Here is a 9,898-nt window from a genome sequence, read left to right as displayed (position 1 = left end):
AGGATGAGCCACAGCCTCATATCAAACCCCACAGGGCTCAGGGCTCACACCATGGCTCTCACCAGGCAGGGACAGGCCAGGTACCCCACAGTGTTCCTGCCCCCAAAACCAGCACCAGGCACAGGGAAGCTGCTCCTGCACCCTTTAACAGACACACAAAGCCCTTCTTGGGGTGTCACACGTTGCAAAGTCCCCATTGCTGCTGCCACAGGGTACCTGACACACCAGTATGGGAGGGGCCAGCCTGGATGGCATTTCTAGGGGAAAAAAAGGCTTTTCTGGCTTGGAGAGCACCACAGCGTTTGACCTCGCTTTGTTCTGCTTCCCTTTGCAAGTCTCAGCAGTTTCTGGCCACTCTCCAGCTTCTCCAGCCATTTTTCATCTCTCTCTGGGCTGGGCCAGCTCTGCAGCCACAAACCTTTGGGGTGAGCTGGGAGCAGGGGAGCCCCCAGGCCTGGGCACGGCTGGGGGGCCCAGGGTAGCCCCCCAGGGCAGGCAGGGGGGCCTGGCCCACCCAGTGGCTGCTCCTCAAGCTTTTGGCAGGGACACAGCCAACTCTAATTGCAATTTCCATTCTGGTGGCTGCGCTCCGCAGGCAAAATCACTTCTGTCTCCGTAATGAGTCACTCCTGAATATCAATCCACGCAGGGCAAAATGGAGACAATAGCTGCTTACATGCACAGTGAGTTAATTATGAGCATCTGCTATTAATCTTGCTATCAGACTGCTAATTGCTCCTTCTCCTTCGCAGAGGCAGGCTGGAGGTGAACTGGCTCTGCCGCCCTTCCCCGAGCCCCGGCAGTCCCGCAGGAGCTCCTGGGGCCGCAGCCAGGCCACCGTCCCCACACCTGCAGGCACCAAAGAGGCTCATCCCAAAAAAGGGGAGGATGGGGCAGCCAACAGCCCGGGTCCTGTGCTCCATGGGGCAGAGGGGCACAGCACGGGACAGGAGGGTGCCAGGTGAGGGAGCAGCGCTGGGAAGGTGGGGGGCAGCTCCCTCACCTCCACAGGGACCCTGTCAGCCGGGAGGGGGAGGAGGACGTGCAGGGGAGATGTCGAGTTGCACTCTCGCAGGTGAGGACTTGACATCTCATGTGTAATGAGGAAAGAAAATGCATCAGGAGCATTTGGGGAAGATGACAGCAGATCAGAACTGCCTCCTTCTCCCACAGATTTACTGTGTCAAGCAGTCACTCAGGGAAGTGGCAGCAGGCACTGTCAGCAGCCCGGGCATGGCAGGCTGGAGAGCCCGGCCCTTTGATCCTCCGCGATGGATTTAGACAAACTCCGGTGATTGCCGAACGGGAGAGCAGCTCGCACACCTCAATTAGCTGCCGAGCGAGGGAAGAGCCCCAGCTCATCTCATTAAGGGGCTGGCTCGCTTCCCCCGCAGCGCGGGGTGGAGAGCGGGTGGGGGCGATGGGATGGGGGCACTGACCCCCCTGCTGCTCGGGCAGGAAGGCAGCCAAGGCCGCTTGTAGCCTCTACAAGCTTTTCTGGCTGAGAAAGGGGCTGGGGAAGCTCGAACAACAGCTCCTGGAAAGGGATGCTTGGGGCCTCATCAGCATGTGAATAAATGGGAGATTAAATCTGAGCCCCGAGTATTCACTGTGGGATGTAGGAAATGTTTGTTCCCGTGTTCTGAAAAGCCTGAGACAAAAACAAACCCGGCATGGCTTCCTCCTCCTTGTCCCCATCCCCATCCAGCCTGGATGGGTGCCCTCTGCTCCCTGTGTCTGCTCCAGCCAGGACACCCCCACCCAAGGAGCCGAGCCCCAGACTGAAAGCTTTGCCCCCAAAGCAGAGTCCAGGTGCCCTCCAGCCCCCGGTGCCAGCTCCACTCCCCTCTCTGTCAGCGCTGCCCACGGCCCAGAGTCAGCCAAGCCTCCTTCATCCCCAACCCTCCTCTCCCTCACCCGGTCAAGCCCCGCAGCCTCACCACCCCCACGCTGCAGAGCTCGCCGCAGCCAGCCAGCAGCCGCCTGCAAGGGAGGGAATTCAGGGTATTTTAAGCCACTTGGAAATCTTCCGTATCGATTTCCCCGTCTCGGTAATTAGATGTAGCGATTAGACTCTCACTAACGGCGGGGCGGCTCCGAGCGGAGCTTCCCGGCAGTGTTTACACGGGGATGCTCCCGCAGGCGCATCCTCATGCACGGCAAACAGCCCAGCTGTGCGACCCGAGACCTCCCCGCGAGCCTGGCACCGGGATGGGATATCCAGAATATACACCGGGGTGTTTGTCAGACAGGAACTGACCCGAGACACCTCCCTGTGAGCCTGGCACTGGGATGGGATATCCAGAATATACACCGGGGTGTTTGTCAGACAGGAACTGACCCGAGACACCTCCCTGTGAGCCTGGCACTGGGATGGGATATCCAGAATATACACCGGGGTGTTTGTCAGACAGGAACTGACCTGAGACACCTCCCCGTGAGCCTGGCACCGGGATGGGATATCCAGAATATACACCGGGGTGTTTGTCAGATGGGAACTGACCTGAGACACCTCCCCGTGAGCCTGGCCCCTGGATGGGATATCCAGAATATACACCGGGGTGTTTGTCAGACGGGAACTGACCCAAGACACCTCCCTGTGAGCCTGGCACCGGGATAGGATATCCAGAATATACACCGGGGTGTTTGTCAGAGGGGAACTGACCCGAGACACCTCCCTGTGAGCCTGGCACCGGGATGGGATATCCAGAATATACACCAGCTGTGTTTGTCAGATGGGAACTGACCCGAGACACCTCCCTGTGAGCCTGGCACCGGGATGGGATATCCAGAATATACACCGGCCATGTTTGTCAGGCGGGAACGCGCCGCAGCTGCTGGTAAACCAGTGCGGAGCCCTGAACTGCACGGGAACTTCATGTATTATTTATAGTACTTTCCCAGGAATGCTGTCAAGCCAAGCCCGGGCTGTGCCCATGAGGATGGCAGTGGAGGGGGTGCGATGCTGAGCCTGGCACGGTGCCTCGGCCAGGAGCTGGCACCCCACTGGCTCCATCCCTTCCCCGGGGGGTTCTGCCAGGCTCCTCCATTCATCTCTGTCCCACGGGAACCCTCCCAGATCCATGGGTTTGCAGGTGCTGTCCGTGCCCACCCCACCAGCCCCACCTGAGCTGCTCCTGCCTCATGCCCCGCACAAATCTGGGTGTTCCCAGTGCTCCTGCAGGTGGGACATGCCCCCTCCACCTGCCTGGCACAGCACCTGCTCCTCCCTGAGGGCTGCAGTGGGCACAGGAAATCTCAGTCCCTGCTGACACCCAGTGCAGCCATGTTTGCTCAGAGCCAGGATCATTTGGAGATTGCTCTGGAGTGAATGGATGATGAATGTTGCAATACCCAGAGCAGTGGAGATCTGGGGTGGGTAAATCAGAGCTCTGGCTCCCCGCAGATGTTCCCAGCTCCCCAGCAGAAGCGCAGGGCCAGGAGGTGAAGCCCCAAATCCAATCCCAGGAATGCTCAGCAGAGCAATGGGCAGTGGAGAGAGATCATAGAATTGTTTAGGATGGAAAAGCCCAGCCCAGCACTGCCGAGGCCACCACTAAACCATGACCCTCAAGTGCCACACTTACATCACTTTTAAATCCCTCCAGGTCTGGACCACAATTTCAGTGTAGAAACAGGTCCCAGTGTCTCAACCTCTCCTGAGGCCCTTCCCTCTGGTGCTCCTGCTGGTTACCTGGGAGAAGGCACTGCCAGACCGGGAAGATTCTGCCAGAGAGCAAAGCAGCCCAAGGAAAACCCTGCACTCTGCGTGCAGCTCGGCCCTCTCCCCTCACACCCTGCCTGCCTCTGCTGCCTTTCTCCCCAGATTCTGGGGCTGCAGCAGCCCCGTGTGCTCTTGCTCAGCAGGGGAGCAAAAGACAAATGGTTTAATACGTGCTAAATGCGGGCTCCAGCTCCGGCACTGCCTTTGTCTGCTTTCCTGGCAGCGTTTCCCAGCGCTGCAGATAAGAATGGATGCAAGGCTCCCATTAAAGCCCTGCTCTGTATCGTGCACAGGGGTCACGGCGGGCTGCCCCACTATCTGCATTTTTAAAGGTGTTTCAAATCCAGGCTCGCTTTTTCGTGGGGAAAATAAAGGAAACCCGTGTGCCAGGCTGGAATAATCCATCCTCGGCTGCAACTGAGACACGGGCTGCTCCCAGGGCCGGCAGGAGGGAAGGATCTCCCTGTCAAGCTGCAGCTCTGCCCCCAGAGCCGGCAGGAGGGAAGGATCTCCCTGTCAAGCTGCATCTCTGCTCCCAGAGCCGGCAGGAGGGAAGGATCTCCCTGTCCTGCTGCATCTCTGCCCCCAGGGCCGGCAGGAGGGAAGGATCTCCCTGCCCCGCTGCAGCTCTGCTCCCTGCCTCCGCTTCCCCACCCACAGATGATGATGCTCAAGCGCTTCCCCAGGAGCAGAAGGCTCCATCCCCCTGGCTGCCCGCAATTCCTGCATTCCCTGCAGCAGCAGCAGCCGCAGGGTGCAGCACTGGATGGATTAATCCCGGTCTCAGAGGCATTTCCCACAACACCACCTTCCCCCGAGCCTTGTGAGCCGCTGTGCCACTGCCCCCAGCGCTGGGGTGGGATATGAGCGGCCACCACCTCACCCAGCCAGGGCTGCCATCCATTCCGGCTCCTCACTCCCTAATTGCCCATTCAGCCGCCCACAGCAGCCGGGGTCCTCCTTTTGTTTGGGGAAATAAAGACTGCCATAAATTTATGCACTTAAAGGATTTCTCACCAGAAAAGAGCCCCTGGAGACTCCCATTTTGCGAGAGTGAATCTCACACCTAATCACAAAGTGCTGCTTTTTGCTGTATCTGCGATGAGGCAGCAGCTCCGTCCCGCCTTTCCCAAGGTCTATTTACCAAAGCCATCTGCAAGTCTAACATTTCATCGGGCAGGTTCCATCCTGGAGGCATTAACATCCAAACGGGACTCACTCCGCGGCATGGGGCTGGAGCAACCCGGGCCATTGCCACTGGGCAGCTCCCAGATGGGGTGCAGTGATTTATTCACGGGGGGGTGGCAGGGGCAGGACCCCCCAAACCTGATGGGGGTGACGCAGGAGCATGAGGGACCCCAGCAAGAGCCTGGGGACAATAAAGCACACTGATCTTCCTAAGAAACCCCACCGGTTTGGAATAAACCCCCTGGAGCCCCAAGGAAATTGCTCGGGGGATGGAGAGGAGCTGCTCCCAGCACACGCCTCAGGGGAGGGATTCGTTAGCAGCGCTCATAAACCATGTTTTATGGGCTGCCCTGCTCATTGGGATGGACGGGAGGGCCCCACTTGACCTCGGGGGGAGCGGGAGATGGATGATGACAGGAGGCAGCAGTATTTCATCCCGGCCAGATTAACGGGCCCTGCAGAGCAGCCGGGCTGCAGGACAGGAGCTCAGAGCCCTCCAACAGCGCAGAGCAAACCCAGCAGCGTCCTCTAGAGCAGGGGAGCTGAGCCTTTGGGGAATTCCTTGGGGTGTGCAGGCAGCAGCTCTGCAGAGCTGGGCACCAGCATCCCTGCCTGGGGATGTCCAAGAGAAACCCTACATTTCAGGCTGCTTACACCTTTTCCTCCTGAGCCAATCCTCACTCTGGTAACCCCCCAGCTCCCTGCAGTAGAGAAGGGACCTGGCACACAGAATCTGACACCATGAAGTGACATTTCCCTGTCCCTGCACCTCGCACCAGAATACAGCAGCTGCTCAGTGGATGTACCCAGGAGTCACCAAGGCTCCTTTCATGCCTCCCATCTCTCTCTGCCTCCAGCCCTGACAGATTTTAATTATTTGCACCACTTTCTCGCAAATTAAATTTGCTCTGGTGCCTCTTGCTGGCACCTGTGGCAGGAGCTGGTGGCACTCGGGGCTGCCAGGGCTGAGGGTGCCTCTGGCTCTGCCCGGTGCCAGGGCTGCCCAGGGCACACTGAGCTGGCAGCTCCACTGGAGAGGGAATGAGGAGGCTCAGGGAGTTGTGCAGGAGGGCAAAGGGGACACGGCTCAGCCGTGCTCTGGCTCAGGGAGGGTGAGCACAGCCAGGGAGGCTCCATCCAGCACGGCAGGGAACCCACAGCAGCCTCTCCCCTCTGGAAATAACCTTTGCTGGGCTTTATTAGGAGCATAAAAAGCAGGAGAGGGAGTGTGAGTGAAGAAAGGTGAGAGACATTATGTGTCTCGCTCTGGGAGCCGGCAATGGCCCCGACACCAATAAATAAATAACAGCAGAAACGTTCCCCTGGGTGCCTCTGACAAACCTAATTGATATCACCAGGGATCTTCCATGGAGCAAGCAGGAATATAATCCATGGCCTGGCACAGCCCAGTGGCAGCAGCAGGGGCTGCCACGGAGCCTCCCACTCCTGACAGGGAAGTGGAAACCAGTTCTGGGCATCCCAAAACAAAATCCCAAACTCAAATGGAGGGCCTGGAGAGGCAGCAGCTGCACTGGCCTTGGAGAGGAGCTCCAAGGAATTCCTGGGAAAAGCACCATTTTCCAGAGATTCCATGGGGGAGAGGAAGGAAAAGCAGGGGCAGAGAGGAGGTGTCAGACTGGTGTGACAGGCAGGGCATGGCCAGCCCGGGCCAGCCTCCTCACTGCCAGCATCCCGAGCCCTGCACAGCCCAGCTCCAAGTCCTCTGGGCTCTGCTCACCACCAAAGAGTCACCCGGGTCATTGATTTTTAGCATCATGCAAATGGAGCCAGCGGGGAGCTGGCAGCTCCAGTGCATTATTATTTAGGATGGATAAACTCCTATGCCTAGTTCCCAGCGCCTTGCTGAGGCCAGGGGAGGGTTTCTGATTTGTCCTGATTGTTTCCAGCCCGTGGAGGAAGGGCAGCAGCAAGGGGAGGGGAAGGGAGGGGAGGGCAGCGGGCACAGCCACATCCATCCACAGCCTCCAGAGCCCTGTCCCTGATCTCTGGGCAGAGAACAGCCACCCACAACCCCTGTCCTTCATCTCTGGGCAGAGAACAGCCACCCACAGCCACCCACAGCCCTGTCCCTGATCTCTGATCAGAGAACAGCCACCCACAGCCACCCACAGCCCTGTCCCTGATCTCTGATCAGAGAACAGCCACCCACAGCCACCCACAGCCCTGTCCCTGATCTCTGATCAGAGAACAGCCACCCACAGCCCCCAGAGCCCTGTCCCACCCTGGCCCTGCCAGCAGCCCCTCCCCAGCCCCGAGCCCATCAGGACAGGCTGGTGCCTGCACATGGCAATGGCTCTGCACAAAACCATCTCAATAATAAGAGCGTCTCCCAGCCAGGGGTGAGCAGCAGCAGCTGAAGCGCCGGCGTGGATGTCAAGTTACAAATGAGACATCCAACTGCTTCATTTATTAGAGGGAATCAATTGGAGTTTTCATATTCACCAGGAGCTGGAGGCAGGAAGGGCCCCATCAGCGCCGGGCTCAACCCCTGTGCTCCAGCTCCAGCAGCACGGGGGCAATGAGGGAGCTGCAGCTGCACAGCCAGGCTGGATCCCACTGCTCTGTGCTCCTGGCCATGAGAGGAGCAGCGAGGGGAGAATTCTCCTCACCACAGCCCTGCTGGAGGCCACTGGCAGGAGAGAGAGGGGTTATTCCATGGGATGCAGCTCCCTTCGCTGCAGGGAGCCCTGGCTCTGCCCTTTAGATGAAGCCAGCGGGCTCTGTGTGTGTGTGAGAGCAGTTTAATCCTCCAAGAGCTGTAATTGCCACTGTACAAAAATATTACAGGTCACTGGAAGCAATTTAATGATAATAAAAATTAGAAAAAAAAAAACCAACAGGAAATGAAGCAGCTGCCATCCTCGATTTTCAGGCTTCTTTATCATGCAAAAAGGGCCGGGTCGTTTCTCCACAGATATTTGACACGAATGCAACTGCAGCAGAAAGACTTCCTCATCCTGCCCGGGGGACAAGGACCACCAGGGATGCCGTGCCAAGGGGCACCAGGAAATGCCAGGCTGTGTGATGGTGCTCACAGGGGTTTTCAGACTGGGCAAGAGACAAGGATCTGACTCCATGTTTCAGAAGGTTTGATTTATTATTTTATGATATATATTATATTAAAACTGTACTACAAGAATAGAAGAAAGGATTTCATCAGAAGGCTGGCTAAGCTAAGAATAGAAAGGAATGAATAACAAAGGTTTGTGGCTCAGACAGAGAGTCCGAGCCAGCTGGGCTGTGATTGGCCATTAATTATAAACATCCACACGAGCCCAATCCCAGCTGCACCTGCTGCATTCCACAGCAGCAGATAACCATTGGTTACAGTTTGTTCCTGAGGCCGCTCAGCTTCTCAGGAGGAAAAAATCCTAAGGAAAAGATTTTCATGGAAAGGTGTCTGCGACAAGGCTGAGCCCTGCCTTGTGCTTGGCCAGGCGAGTGCAGAGCCAGAGCAGGGGGCTGGAAATCCCTGCATGCAGCACAGGAGCTCAGCTGGTGGGTTCCTACAGACAGGAGCATGCTGGAAGCCCCTCTGCCATGCTGGGGAGCAGAGCAGCGCTGCCTGTCCCTGCCTGTGGCTCCCCTCTCCAGCTCCTGCCACTTCCACGTCCCAGCAGGGCCACGGAGGAGCAGCAGCAGCGTCTCAGGGCCCTTCCTGCCTGTGCCACGCTGGCACTTGTCAGAGCCAGCAATGGCGACACTGTTATTACACATGGCCTCAAAGCCCATTCAAGGCACTGAAAGATGAATTATGTTTCATTTATATCAAAGAAGCAATCTCAGAGCCCATTTGTGATCAAATTTGCTGTCAGAGAAACTTTGCTTTATCTCATTACATCTGATATCTCTTGGCTTCTTGTCCTTGAGACTATTAAAGTTTAATGTCAAATTCGAGATGAAATGGAATTGTTGCTGTATCATCTCATCAGGACCCCGTGCGCCCCGTCCATCCTCACCATCCTGACAACCCATTACGCCAGGGCAGCTGGCAGAGGAGGCTGAGGGAGGGAGGAAGGCCCCGTGGTGTGAGGCAGGGTGAGCCCAGCAGCAAGCAGCACCCAAGGAGGGGCAGCCTCAGAGCCAGGGGGTCTGGGGGACAAGGGCAGAGCCATGGCCAGGGCTGGCACAGGGCTGGCACAGCTACCAGCCTCTCGTGGGGCTCAGAGGCACAGCCCAGGCAATGCCAGCCTGGAGCCCATCAAACACGCTGCACTCTGCTCCTCTGGGGACCAGGCTGGGCCCAGGGCGCAGCCAGGGTTTGAAATGCAGAGCCAGCCTGGCAAACAGACCTCTTTGAGGTGAAACATCCCCTCAGAGCCGTTTAGTCTCTCTGCAATCCTGCTTCCTGCAAAGTCTCAGCAGCTTTGATGATCAGCTTTAGCAGGGTCCCAGGAGAGCCCAGCCCCAAAAGCGCCGTGCAGAGGGGGCTGCGGGGCCCACATGAAAGCTGCTCCTCCTGGGCTGATCCACAGAGCCAAGCACAGCAGATTTGCCAGGAAAACAACCCCTGGGTGCTGCTCTGCCACCTCTCGGAACACACCAGGGGCTGCTGGTGGCACTGAGAGGGAAGGGAAGGACAAGAGTGGGGTGTGGGAGGGTGGGATGCTGGCAAGGACGGGAAGAAACAGCGGCTCCCCAGCTCCTCTGGCCACAGACCCCACAGATCCCAGCATGGGCCACTGGCTCAGGGCAGAGAGCACACTCAGAGAAGAGACGGCGTTTCCCTGGGAAATCTGCTTCTGAGGAGGAGTTATTATCCATCGGGGAGAAAAAAGGAAAAACACGATCAGAAACTTCCCGACAGTCCCTCACACAGTGTCAAAGCCCGCCGCAAAAGCAGGAGAGAAGCACAGAGCCCCGATGGGGCAAGTTCTCCAGGTACCCTCTCGTTTTCAGGTGCCCAACCTTCGACTCTCTGGCTGGGAATTTCAAAGGAGCCGAGGGACACAGAGGCACAATTCC

At 57.7% G+C, this 9,898-nt stretch overlaps 1 long non-coding RNA gene across 1 annotated transcript; it reads left to right on the top strand.

Moving 5' to 3' along the window:
* The first annotated feature begins 419 nt into the window (after positions 1–419).
* LOC139601051 (uncharacterized) lies at positions 420–1,572 on the top strand. The gene is made up of 3 exons (XR_011682758.1): positions 420–683; positions 753–961; positions 1,174–1,572. It is a non-coding gene; the product is annotated as an uncharacterized lncRNA (long non-coding RNA).
* The last annotated feature ends 8,326 nt before the right edge of the window (positions 1,573–9,898 follow it).

This window comes from Agelaius tricolor, unplaced genomic scaffold (genome assembly GCF_023055355.1).
Source record: "Agelaius tricolor isolate 1412-34295 unplaced genomic scaffold, bAgeTri1.0.p SCAF_29, whole genome shotgun sequence".
In the NCBI taxonomy this organism is placed as follows: domain Eukaryota; kingdom Metazoa; phylum Chordata; class Aves; order Passeriformes; family Icteridae; genus Agelaius; species Agelaius tricolor.
The sequence above is the reverse complement of the archived record's forward strand: the minus strand, read 5'-3'. Positions and strand labels throughout refer to the sequence as shown.